The following is a 14,415-nucleotide window of genomic DNA, read 5'->3' on the forward strand; positions in this document are numbered from 1 at the left end:
CACAAAGACCACATACACATACTATACAGCACACATATGCACACATAGCACCTATGGATAGAATCAAAAGCTAGCAAAGGTAGATTGTGGTTGTCTAGATTAGAGAACGTGTGAAGTGAGACAGACAGTAGCTTGACTCTAGAGACAATATGGGAGGCAATAGCCAAAGCATCTGGAGATATATTGATGGAAACTTCTGCATTGCTTTTCAGATCAGTCCCTAAATGCCACAGTCTCCCTCCCTGGACCTGGAAGAACACTGAGTTGCTCCTGTTTGGGTCCATGGCCTCCAAGTCTTGCTTACAAATGAACCTTTTATATCACAGCTAGCTCCGTCTTTCTAAAAACCTCATGGCAGGGGTGGAGGACAAAGGTCAGTGGTGAGGGTGAGCACTTATCCAATATGCACAAGGCCTTGAATTTGATCCCTGGTGCTGCGAGAAAATAAAATGCTACCCCACCCATGTAACCTCTGAGTTCCACAGTATTTATCATTGCAACAAAATTCCTGACGTAACTTAAAGAAGGATTTATTTTGGTAGGTGCTTTTCATTAGCTGGCTTCATGATTTTGAACCTGAGGTGAGGTGGAAACTCATGGCAGTAGGAACAGGTGAGGTAGGAGCTTCATCTCATGGCAGACAGGAAGATGAGAGAAAGGAAGGGACTGGAAACCAGACAGAATCTTCAAAGTCACCCCCCACCCCCCCCCCCCCACACACCTCTAGTGACCTACCTCTCCTCCAGCTAAGCCCCATCTGCTAAAGTTCCCACCACCTTGAAAGTACTATCAGTCAGGAAGAAAACACCTTCAGTTCATGAGAAGGATGTAGAAGAATTTCAGGTTTAAACCATAGCAACTTTCCTCTTCAATATGTTCAACGTTTACCCATTGCCTATAGAATCAAGTGCAACTTCCTTAGCCAGGCATCAGAGAACACTTGTGATTTGGTCTCTCCTGAACATAGACTCAGTCAATCAAAAAACATAGTTCTCAGGGCTAGAGAGATGGCTTAGCGGTTAAGCACTTGCCCGTGAAGCCTAAGGACCCCAGTTCGAGGCTCAATTCCCCAGGACCCACGTTAGCCAGATGCACAAGGGGGCACACGCGTCTGGAGTTCATTTGTAGTGGCTGGAGACCCTGGTGTGCCCATTCTCTCTCTTCCCTCCTATCTGCCTCTTTCTCTCTCTGTCACTATCAAATAAGTAAATAAAAATAAACAAAAATTTAAAAAAGCATAGTTCTTCAGCACTTGTCTGAGACTGCGTTTATGGTGACCACGGCTCTGTCTCTGGGCACTGTCCTCAGCTCTCTGCAAGTCCTTTTCCCGTCCTGCACATTGCAGCTCTTTTCATGGGAAGATTTTCTCCTGGCTTTAGCTCATAATGGGTATAGCTGCCACTGTCTTCACCAAGCATGATCAGCATCCTGTTGTCACATTAGTTGACAGTAACTTTTCTATAGGTCAGTGGAGATGGAAATCTTACTTTTAATGGAGAAGGTTCTCAACATTCAGCTGTCATCTATGCTGTGGTCATAATCAATGCTTTGAGGACTGGGGAGATGACTCAGTGGTTAAAGGCTCTTACTTGCAAAGCCTGTTGGTCTTATTACCTACTTAAAACCACATCCAAAAACTAGTACATGCATCTGGAGAATGTAGTGGCATGAGACCCTGGCATACCCAATTCTCTCTCTCTCTATGTCTCTCTCACACACTCTCTCTCTCCTTACACATACACATACACACACACACACACACACACACATTTGCAAATAAATAAATAAATAATGTTTTGCTCATATGGCAGTGAGGCCTGAGGTGTGATCTGAGTGAAGAAAGATTCTCTCAATCCAGACAGGCTACATCACAAATGTCCATCATTCAGCAATAGTTGTTGAGCAAGCAAATAAATGACAGCTGTGTCTAGCCTACAGTATTAATCTGGAGAGTGGAGAGGAGTTGCCCTCTCAATTCCAGTGATAATACAATCACAACACAGGTCAGTTCCATCATTTTTTAAAAATGGAAATAGGGTCTCCCCCTAGCCCAGCTGACCAAAACCTCACCCTGTAGCCCAAGGCTGGCCTCAAACTCACAGTGAGCCTCCTACCTCAGCCTCCAGAGTGCTTGGATTATAGATGTGAGATACCTACCATGTCTGGCTTTAGTTTCATCATTAAAGAAACAGATTAAAGAGATACAAAGATGAACAGGTCTGATTTGAATTATTGACAGTGGAATTGGGGAGGGTAGGAGGAGGAACAGACATATCCACAAAGCCCTGTACTCTAAAGCAGTAACTACCACAAAAATACCCACAGTAACACTAGCTGAGAAAGAAGGTTGCTAAAGCTACCCAGACAAGGTACTCATTGCCTAGAAACTATTAATGCCTCAATATTCCCTGTTTTCTAGCCTGTTCTACCCCTTCTGCCTAGTGATGATAGTCTGAGTGCCAGCCGTATTGACCCTAATTCCAAATCTTTCAATAGGCCACACTTTCCATCCTGGGTTCTAGTCCAGCACTGATCAAACTCTAAAATGTAGATGCTGACTTGAAAATGTAGATGGTTAGGGGTTCTGCAGTGAGCCCTGGGATTCTGATATTCTACAGACTTCCAGGTGCTTCTGATGATACTGGTCTGCAAACCAGAGAAGCATTGCTTCTCTGAAACACCTTACTCTTACTATCCAGCTTCTACTTTTGCTATGAGTGAAGTGAGATGCTTCCTGCCTGAAGATTGTATCCTAAAGCCACAGCATCCACACTCTTTTTCATCTATTTTCTTGGTTCTTATTAGGAAGGTCTTATTCTGTAGCCCTGGCTGGCCTTGACCTCTCTGTCATGATTCAGCCTCCTGAGAGCGAGACTTAGGTATATCCCACATTGGGCTTCTTCAGTGGCTTTTGGTCCCTGCCCTGCTGAGCAAATACTTCTTTCCAAGTCTTTACCATCAATGATTTGCACAGGCTCCTTGAGGGAGGGAGCTGGTATAATCCATTTAGACCCCTGAATAGTAGGAATCATTTACAGAGTTAAGCTTTACTAGTTACTCTGTTGAATTTGAATTGAACTTAAATATTATTGTATGAGGATGAAACGTGTACATTTTATGCATGTGAGTGTGTGTGAGTTCAGGGCATCAGAACAGATGAAGCAGGAGACTGTAGCACTGTGTCACCTGGAATTATAAACAAATACAAGTTACCTTTATCCAGGTGGGGAAATCACCTGTAAGGCATATTTAAGGAAGAGTAGACTTTTATTTGCTGATCACTGGTCCTCTAGATCCTAAACCTGTGCATTGAGCAAAGTAAATATTCAGTAAATACCTGTTGAATGCAAAATGAAGAAAGGAAGGCTCTGAGCTACTGCACTGTGAAGAACTACAGTTTTCAGTCCTAGCAGATGAAATGAGTAAAGCCATGTGGAGATCCCTATTTGCTGGAATAATGGAAAAACATACAAATAGACAAATACCCAGTGTCCTCTACATTATTTCCTTATTCAAAAATAGGCGGGCCAGAAAAATCTAACAATCCTCTCTAGTGAATGCACGTCAAACTTTTCTTTTATTAAGAACATTTTAATACTTAGCAACAAAATGAAATCTAAGGCATTTTTTCCATGTGAATTGTCCCTTTTCCTAACATACCGGATTGTTTTTAGATCAACAAAGGCTTTGTTTTGTTATTATTAAATATCAAAAGAGACCCACTTAATTGCAAACATAAAAGCCTTTTCCTTGCCTCCCCTTCCAATTTTGCTGATGAGGAAGATTTTGCAGCCTTTACTTGTTACCAAAATAGCTCTGTTTTGCTGACCATTATCATCTTCATAGGGCAATGATAATGAACTTGGGACACAGGAAGTTTACCACTTAATAGGATTAAAATAGAATTTCTCCTTACAGAGACACCTCTCCTTGAAAACAAGCAGCCAGGAATTTTATTTTCTCTGGGCTGTTGGCATGACTATACCTTATTAATGTGGTCGGCACCCACATAGTCAGTTCTTCAGAAATATTGCCTAATTATACATTTATAGTTGAATGATGTTTATAAAGATATTTAAAATTTTTATATTACCTATTAAGCATCATATTCATAGTTTAGCTGAAGCTAATGTTAAGAATTTTTTTTAAAGCCTGTTTTCCCATAAAGAATGAAATGGTAACTTACTTATTTTTCAGGGATAACTTAATAGCAGAATTAAGAGGTGGGAAAACACTTTCTGAGTATTATACTTACTGTAACCATGATTTAGTACAAATGCAATCTCATTTAAGCCTTATGAGCTTATTTTCATTTTTATTTTACAAATAAGGAAAGAAGGAAGTTAGAGTAATTTGATATTGTAGGTAAAAGTCTGACTGGCCTCCCTGACTCCAAAGCCCACACAGTACTTTAGCAAGATGTCTTCAGAAAGCGATGATCTATATTAAATTGTTATGTCTAGAGACAAAAACAATGACATAGAAGCATGTCTATTTCTGATTATAGGATTTTACTTCATTCATTTGTTCAGTAAACATTTCCTGGGTTTCTACTATGTACTTGGCAGTGTTATAAAAGCTAAAGATAGACGTAAACTACAGCAGAGTCAAGGGAGACAATCAATTCAAAGACAAATGCAACTTGAAACTGTCAGAGATCCACAATTTCTGATTATGAAGCACCATTTTCAGGTGATTTCACTAGAACATGTATTCCAAAGCAGAGAGCATCTTGGTATATGTCAACAGTTCCAATTTAATGTTTTAGAAACGATATTGGTCCCAAGCATCTTAGCTCCCCTAGGGATGCAGGTAAGAGATTTTCCTGGCTCAGGAAGTGCTCTTGCTGCCCCCCCGCCTCCCCACCAGAACAGAACCAGGTGGTGGGCAGGCCAATCTCCAAGCCCTAGCCTGGATGGCCCTATCTCAGGAAGCCATGTCCCCCATCAGTTTCATTCCTTTTCCTGGACAGACGGAGCAAATAGTGTCCATTTCAGAGGCTCTTTCTTCATTAATTGAGCTGATAAGTAATTTGCTTATCCAATCATCTCCACTCTATGTGCCCCCAGCCACTTCCATCTTGACTGATGTTTGAAGATGTTGGGACAGAAAAAACAAACAAGTAGAATTTCAGGATTAAGTACTTTGAGTGACTTCTTTCATTATGATTTAGATACCTTGTGAATGGATTTCTGTTCTGGATTGTACCGTTGCCCTAAGAGACAAAAGAGACAGCCAAATCACCCTGTAGTTTTTTTAGAGAGAGCCTGTCTTGGGCAAGCCACCTTTGCCAGCCTCAGAGTGCCTCACCACTCCAAATGCCAGGTTTTCCAGAGAAACCTCCTCCGTGTGTCTCTGGACCTTTCATTCAACCCAGGTCTTAGCCTCCCACAAAGCAGTTCCTGGGGACTGAGATCACTCCCAAGCAGGGTGGTTTGGCCCTCCAGGGAGCCCTGAGCTAACAGGAAATGAGTCAAGTCCGGGCTGGTCAAAGTGAGTGTGGGCAGAGTCCTCGGTGCCTGTGGCAATAGAGGGCTTGCCCACCAGCTTTCTCAAACAGCCCTATGCGTGACTCCACAGGTTCCGAAAGTTGTGAAACCAGGGGTATCTCTGCGTCATGTCTTGAGCACTGTCCACCTGCACTCAGGGGCGGAGCTAGAAGTGTGCTTCATTCCTTTATCCACCATGCTTTCGTGAGGCGAGTCAAGTGTAGATTAACCAGTGTGTGTGTGTGTGTGTGTGTGTGTGTGTAGCTGCTACTGTTTGCCAGGGCATGTGGTACTCTGTGAGTATAAATCCACACACAAAATATACCTTCCAGGTGTGCACATGAAAGAAATTCGATTCACAAAGAAAAATATGCAGCTACAAGTCATGTATATGAAGTTCAAGGTGCTAGGAGGATATATCAGAGAAGACCTAATTTCCATCAATTGTGGTGGAGCAAAGGTCAGCCAGGTAAGGAATGAGAAGGAGAGGAAGAAGGGACTATCTGGGGGGAGGAGAGCAAAAGGGAGAAAGAGAGAGAATGAACGAGATCCACAGAGAAGAAAGCTGGTCACTGGGATGCAGCACATGTGACTTGTATTGTACCTTTAGAAGAAGCAAAGTCAAAGTCTTAAAGAACAGGATGGCAAAGTGAGCATATGTCTTTAAAAGCTCACAGTGGTTGCCATGTGGGAAGCAGACAGTATAAGAGGTAACAGGAGACAGAGAGAGAGAGGGGGGGGGGAGAAAGAGAGGGAGAGAGAGAGGGGGAGAGAGAGAATATAAGGCAACTTAATGGCAATAAGCATTAAGGAAACACTATGTAATAGGTAGGATTTATTGAGTGGCTAAAAGTGCAAAACGAGAAGCAAAGGTGTCCTTGGGATCTAGCATCGAGTCAGCAGGCTGGGAAAGGAGAGAGCCAGCCTCAGCAGCTCTACCAGGAGCGGGACATGGAGGGGGAGGGCAGGCTGCATGTGAGCCTCAGACCTTCTTTCAGCAGAGCTAGAGGAACCCCCATTTTCCTCCTCACTCTCCTGCCACCTGACTCACTGCAAGGCCATCTGTCCCATGCAGAAGTGCTAACTGCACCCTCAAAGTGAATACAGCTGGAGGCCCAGCCCCACAGAGAAGACACCCAGAGAAATCAGTCCCTACAAGCAATGGTCAAGCACTGGAGGACCTTTGACATTCACAAATGCCAAGAAATGCCCTTCCTTGACAATAGTGTACTCTTGGAGGGCGTGTCCACTCATGACTGACAGACGCCTCACACTCCTTACAGACGAATGCCTTGCTTGTGAGGTGGCTCCCCGAAGGGTGTTCTTCCTGAAGGACATTTTGCTCTTTGAATCTGATTAGTAAGACCCAGATGACTCTGTCCTTTAAAGGTCTTCCAGTGACCAAATTTGGCCTCTGAGAACTGGACCGAAACATCTCACATGAGTCATGTCTGTTTGCCTCATTGTCTGTGGTTAGTTGCTATGGAAACTTCACAGCCCAGTTCAAGGGTTTAGAACTCTGAAGTTAGCCTCAAATTGAGCCACAGTTTACACAGCAAACAATGTTTGCTTACTTTGTTAATCTTTAGCTACTTCCTGCTCTGTTCAAATTAGAAGCCAAAGAACTCAACGATGTCTAGAGCCCACCCAGGTTTTCTTCATCAGTCAAAAACATAGGCCCCGGTGTTCAGCCTGAAGCATGGTCTGATATTTAAAAGAATTCCGTATCACTTCCAGTTCCATCTGATTTGGGGATCAAAGTTGCTCCTTTGCTAACATAGAAGCTCTACACATGTGCAAAGAATGTAAGAGGCCTTCACACTGTCTGTTTGGGATTAATCCAGCCAGATCTTGATAGTCACCTGCTTTAGCCTGTGAAATATGCACTTTAGAAAGATGCTTGGCCAATTCTTGCTACTTAAATGTTCCTGATGATATCTGCCAATCTCTGAGACTCAGACTCAAAGTTTGAAAGACACATGATGAATTTGTGTCTTCTCCAGCACACCACTTGAAACAGATACACCTGTCCCATATCCCAGTCACTTGATTGATTATTGGTTAATAACATGCCTTTACTTATGGTCTGTAAAACATTGATTTAACAGATCTCCCACGGGCTGGCATTAAGACTTTGCCCAGTTTAGTGGGACAAGGAAAGAGTAGGTTGATTTGGAGAAAGGATATGGTCGAAGGGCATCATATACACATTTGAAGGCATCCTGATGAAACCTGCCATTTTCTATAAATCAACCTCTTCAAGGTTAATCTGCAGACACTTAGAACAGGTCTTCTACACAGTAGATACTAAGAAAAAAAATGTCAATTACATTTTCTCTTATTAGACTTGCTGCTCTGTGATCATTAACTGATATGAAGGAAACAGTGCTTATGGCTACTAACCCAGGTAAGCTGATAATTTTTTTTAATGTACAAAAGAAAGAATAATGCAATGCAGAGAAGGGATAGATGTGGAGTGGAATGCCAGGTACATTTGGTGGAGTAGCTAGACTCTGAATCATAAATCAGCTTCACCTATCTTCTCTTGGCCATGCATGCTAAAGAATTGCTTTCACAATAGAAAATTCCAGTTAACTGATTGCTGCCCTCTCCCGTTTTAGGAACTCAGTCCCTTGGGACATCTTGTCCTAAAATATCTATGGACCCATAGGGGATGTTTCAGATCAGCCTTCTGGACCCCTGTCAGGACTATCAGTTCACTACTTCTTAATGCTGGTGGCCTAGGAGGTGGCTAAGGGACACTGGTGCTGGCTGTAGGAAAGCCTTGGTTCAATCCCATGGCAGGAGGTGCTTGGGAACTTCATACCTCTGTGGGTAAGGCAGGCTTGTGGAGTGGGCACGTGGTAGGGTCCTGCTGGCACTCTGTTCTGCACAGGTATGGGAAGACACACTGCCTCTGCTGTATTCCACTTAACTGCCACGTTTCACCTGGGATTAGAGTACACTCTTTGGGCCCTGCATGCCATGGTTTCTCAAGGAAACAGCTCTTTATAGGAACCAGGGCTGTCTCAGCCCCATCTGCAGAGTTTGCCTTTTCCTCTAGTACTAGGTACTCAGGAAGACCATTATGCAAAGGCTGTGTGTGTGTGTGTGTATGCCACTGCTTTCATGTATAGGTTAAAATGGAAATCTCAAGGTGTTGGTCCTTGGTGTGTTTAAGACAGGCTTGTCTGTTTTTCTTCCCCCCCTTTTTTTTTATTGTTGTTTTCTGCTAATGCCTCACTATCTGTCCTATGGTCTTCAGGATTTTTCAGACTACTAGCCTTTAGCTTTATATGGGTTCCAGGTGTCAGAAATCTGGTCATCATGGACTGGAGGAATGGCTAAGTGGTTAAGGCACTTGTCTGCAAAGCCAAAGGACCCTTGGTTCAATTCCCCATTACCACGTAAAGCCAGATGTACAAGGAGACACATGTGTCTGGAGTTCATTTGCAGTGGTTAGAGGGCCTTGCATGTCCATTCTCTCTCCCTCTATCTGTCTCGTTCTCTCTCTCATGAAGAAATAAATAAAATATTTGAAAGAAGAAATTTGGTCATCAGGTTTGTGCCGAGAGCACTTTTAACCATGAAGCCATTCCCCCATCCCCAGCCCCAATTTCCCTTTACTTAGCTATCAGCCCAGGCAGAACAAAAGATCTATTAAGTTAGACTAGGAAGGAAAGACATTCACATGTGAAAAGGAAATTATACTTGAACAGTAAGAAAGCCATGGGTTGGCAATTATGTGTTTTGTGACAGAAGTCTGAGAGAATTTTTTTTTTTTTTAACAGATTGGCACAGCCATCTAGCAAAGGCTGGTGAGATATACCAACTGCAGAGGTTTTCTTTACTCCCAAAGTCAGGTCAGTTCCCTTATTCCATTTTTTGCAAGTTTAGTCACTTAGAATTAAATCCAAAATATACTGAGCATTGGGCTTCCTCATCCATGCAGTTGGGATAATTCTATGCTCATTAAACATTGTCATGAGGCATGACTTAAGCAATGCCATTTCATTCAATTGGACAAGGCCTAATGTAGGTGAAAATTACACAGGGCCTTCTCTCCCTCTTCTCAACGGATTCAAGTGAAGGTTTAAGGCTAAGAGTTATCTGTACAGCTAATTATTCATCCATCAATAATGCATACCAAGTGATAATAATTCACAATAGTGTTAGTGTCATAACTTATGAGTTAAAGGGGAAAAGTAATTAATTTCAGTCTGTTGACCCTAACATTACCTACCTCCTTTCTTCTTCTTCTTTCCCTTCCCCTTCCTTCTTACTTTTCTTTGTTATGCTGAGAATTGAAACTTGGGCCTCAGGCATGTCATACAAGCGTTCTAAAACTGGGTTATAGCTCAAGTCTTCTTTTTCTTGAGTAGTTTGGGGTGTGTGTGTGTGTGTGGTGTGATTTTGTGTGTGTGTCTGAGAATGCCTGGTGTCTCCAATATCACTGTTCTGAATGCTTCCTCGAAACATAGTCTCTCACTGAACCAAAAGCTGCTGAGTTTGATCAGACTGACTGGCCAGTGAGTTCCAGTGATTGATTCTTTGTCTCTGCTCTCCACAGGACTGGGGTTACAGGTAAGTGTGACCCAGATGTTTACATGGTTGCTGGGTTACCAAACTAAGGGTAAATCAGACCCTCAGAGAGCAAGCACTCTTCCCACTGAGCCATCTTCCCATCCCCAGAACTTTTTTCTTTTCATTCCTGACAGTAGAGTTCTAAAATGCAAGTAATATATTTTAATAAAGACATACATTTTTTATGCTGGGCATGGTGATACACCCCTTTAATTCCAGCACTTGGGAGGCAGAGGTAGGAGGATCACTGTGAGTTCAAGGCCACCCTCAGACTACATAGTGAATTGCAGGTCAGCCTGGGCTACAGTGAGACCCTACCTCGAAAAGCAAAAACAAACAAACAAAAAAAGACATACTTTTTTGAAAAATTAGATGCATTGCTAAAATAGATACATTGTTACTAGAACATGCTTTTTCACACTCATTTTCATTGAGCTGATACTCCATTATTCAGTGTGCTCTCTGAACTTTATCCTGTGACTTAGATACAAAAATCATAGGCTTGAGAAATAACAGCATTATTGACATAAATGTAACATGCCATACAATCCACCTGCAAGCTCAGTTTTATTATATCCATAGAGCTGTGCAACGACCGTCATGAGGCTTTCACTTACATATTGAATAGTTTCTCTCATCCTTAGATCTCATTCCTCTTCTCGAGTTCACCTTTTCCCCAGCACTATGAAATCACAAACTTTTTCTGCTTCAGTAGATTTTCTTATTCTGGTCTTCATGTATATAGAATCATGTGTAATATGTGGTCTGCTCTGGCTTCTTTCACTCATGGTGCTTTCACAGCTCATCTATTTGAAGCATATGCAACTTTGTTCCATTTTATTGGCAAGCAATACCTCATTGAATGGCTATACCCCCGATTAATGGAGATTTGTGTCATTTTCAATTTAGGGCCATCAATAATGTTACTACAGTACCATAGAATTTTAAACCTACAAGGTACCATTTGGTTTGGGGAGCCTGGCCACTCCCAAGTTACAGATATGCTAAAGAAGCTTTCAGAAAAGTTAAGTGTAGATCTCATGTCACATGGCTTCCCAGTAACAAAACTTTAAGTAGAGCTTAGCATTTCTAATTATTGTGCAACTGCCATTCTCATCTGCATCAATAGCTTACAAAAGTTCAGAAAGCGTGCCTTGTCATAACATTATGGTGCATTCAATAATAGATAAGAGCCTGTCTCTGAAACCTCATCAATACACAATTTCACAAAATGGTAATTGTGTGTGATTTTATTCATTTCTGAAAGACTTTTCTTCATGCAGAACACACAGCGAGCTTATAATAGGAAACTGTAACTAGTAATTTGAAAGGGTGGAATTCATGGAGTATAAATATCAAAGAAACTTCATGTTTGACTGTTATTGTCCTTTTATGTCTCTTCATTTTGGTAACATTGTTTTCCCTCCCCCCATACTCTTGGATTAAAAGCTTGGATAGGCCTTGTGATGGTTGATCTCCACTGTCAACTTAAAATCATCCAGGAGGCAAACATCTGGGAATATCTACAAGAGTTTCTAGAGTAAGGGGATAGAGGAGGGCTGACCCGCCCTAACTGTGACTGGCACCATCCGTGGTCGGGGGTTATGGCCAGCAGCCTCACTCTGCTCCTGCCATGCTTGCACTACCATGCTGCCCGGTCCCAAAGCACTTTGCTCTGTAAGATTCTTCAGGCTTGGATCACAGCATCAAGAAATTAAAATCCCCACAGTCTCTTTCTTTCACAAAACAATCCCAATTCAAGATTTAGGAAACAAAAGCTATGTAAAAGTGAAAGGATCCATCCTCCTTGAATTCTTTCCTACTCACGGCCTAAGGAGGAGATAGATGGGCAGTGGAAGTATTCCTGCAGGTCTGAGGTTATTGGAAAGTGTCCTGTGCTCTCTATTCCAGCAGATGCTTGTAGCCTGTTTTACATTTTTTTTTTTAAGATTCTTCCTTCCCCATCACTGAGTGGCTACAGTCCTCCTACTTGGATAGGGTTTGCATCTTTCAGTGCATCCTACCCTTTTTCTTTGCATCTAGGAATACAGTGGCACTTCATCTCTCTGCTGAAGGCAGAATCATCCTCCTGGTGACCCTACTCGAAAATTCATGGATAATTTGTAAATTTATTTTTATTTTTCTACTTGATAGAAGGAGAATGGAACAGATATACAGAGAGAATAGGCATGCAATGGCCTCTAGCCACTGCAAACAAACTCCAGATGCATGCACCACTTTGTGCATCTGGATTTCACACGTCCTGGCGATTCAAACCTGGGTCCTTAGGGTTTGTAGGCAAGGGCCTTAACCACTAAGCCATCTTTCAAGCCAATGAAAAACTTTTATGTTCTATTCAGTAGTAAAGAAAAATGAAATTATGAAATTCTCAGGGAAATGGATGGATCTGGAAAGGATTATACTAAGTGAGGTAATCCAGGCTCAGAAAGCCAAATATTGCATGTTCTCTCTCATATGTGTATCCTACAAATGTATATACTTGTGTGTGAGCTAGAAACAAAAATCAGTAGCAGAGGCCCATAGCTAGAAAAAGCCTATAAGGGAGGGAGGAGAGGGAAGAACTTCAGGGTATGCTATTATATGTATGTAAGTAGAAGAATAGATTATAGGGAGGGGAAATGTCTAAGGTAGGTCAGGGGAAGAGATTGTATAAAAGAAGGATGGGGGGAAGGTCAATCAAAATTCAAGACATCCTGAATAAGATGTATGAAAGTCTACTTTGTTGAATACCAACACATCCAGAAGCCATAGATTGTTACTAGAAAATTTTCAGTGCCAGGGATGGGGTACCTTGTCCCTGTTGCCTCCAAAACATTATAGGCTATTGCCAAGAACCTTGGTTTCCTGTGAGAAAGACATGGTAAGACCTTATTGCTGAAGACTTCACATGCCTGAGTGTCATAGTCACTGAGAAATCAAGCTGGTGCTGAACAGAAAACCTTCTCCCTGTGGCCTAGCCAACTGAAAGCTGGAAAAAGCTACACTGTAAGCAGCCTTATAGGAGTCAGAAATCATCAGCAGTGAAAGCAGTGGACACTGGAAACCTCAAGTTTGGTAAGACAGGCCAAATGACTGAACGAGTTCAACAGTGGTATGTCTGTTATGAGGGAAACCAACTGCTCTCTAATTTGACTGAAGGCCCACTGTATGGGAGGAAATATATGCCTAGTACTAAAGACCTAATCAAAAGCCTATGGCAGGGGAGGTCATGAGTCTTAAGGGTATAAAGCCTGCTTTTTTCTGGATAAATGCATATATTACTCTTACTAAATTGCACTGAAAGCACTATACTTAACGTTCATATTTATATATTAATGCTATTTTCACTTCTGGTTAGAGAAGCTTCTTTTTCAGATGAAGATGACCACTGGGATGACCCAGAAGACAACATAGTGCTGAGAAGAAGGGATGGAGGAGTGTCTAGCACTGAAACATCTCACACCCTCCAAGGCTCAGAGTCCATTGTGGAAGAGGTGACAGAAAGAATGTAAGAGCCAAAGGCAGGGTACACTCTTTACATACAACTGTCAGGATAGAAATTGGCCTTGGTATCTGAGACCTCACAGTGCCTAGAAATACCTACACAAGACCCTCATAATAGGAGAAAATAATGATGACATCCAATTAAAAAAGAGACTAATGGAGAGAAGGAGGGGATATGATGGAGAGCAAAGTTATGAAGGGGAAGTCAGGGGAAGGGAGGGAAATACCATGGTTTGTTGTCTGTAAGTATAGTAGTTGTCTATATAAATATATATGTCTATATATATATATATATATATATATAGACATATATATTATATATTTATTATATATAGTATATATAATATATGTATATAATATAATATGTAATAACATATTATATATAATATTATATATATATATGTAAAAAAAAAAAACTTTTAGGTAACTTACTGGGAATCTCAGGTGTCTCTTCCCCTGCCTAAAGCCAAACTTAGTACAGCCTTTCTTCCACTAGTCCTTCAGCAACAGAGAGCTTCATTCTTTTTTTTTTTTTAACTTAATTTATTAGTTTTCTTTTCAGCAAATACAGGCAGTTTGGTACCATTGTTTAGGCTCATCCATGATCTACCCCCTCCCATTGGACCCTCCTTGTTGATGTAAATAAGTTGTGCATTGTGGAGTTAGCCCACAGTTATTGGTACGATAAATGTCTCTGCATATCATGACCCAACATGTGACTGACATTGTTTCCGTCCCCTCTTCCGCAAAATTTCCCTGAGCCATGTTGGGTTCATTTTTGGTCTGCTTCAGTGCTGCGGTGTTGGAGGCCTCTGAGGCTCTTAGAGAGCCTTCATTC

The sequence above is a fragment of the Jaculus jaculus genome, chromosome 12 (genome assembly GCF_020740685.1).
Source record: "Jaculus jaculus isolate mJacJac1 chromosome 12, mJacJac1.mat.Y.cur, whole genome shotgun sequence".
Classification (NCBI taxonomy): domain Eukaryota; kingdom Metazoa; phylum Chordata; class Mammalia; order Rodentia; family Dipodidae; genus Jaculus; species Jaculus jaculus.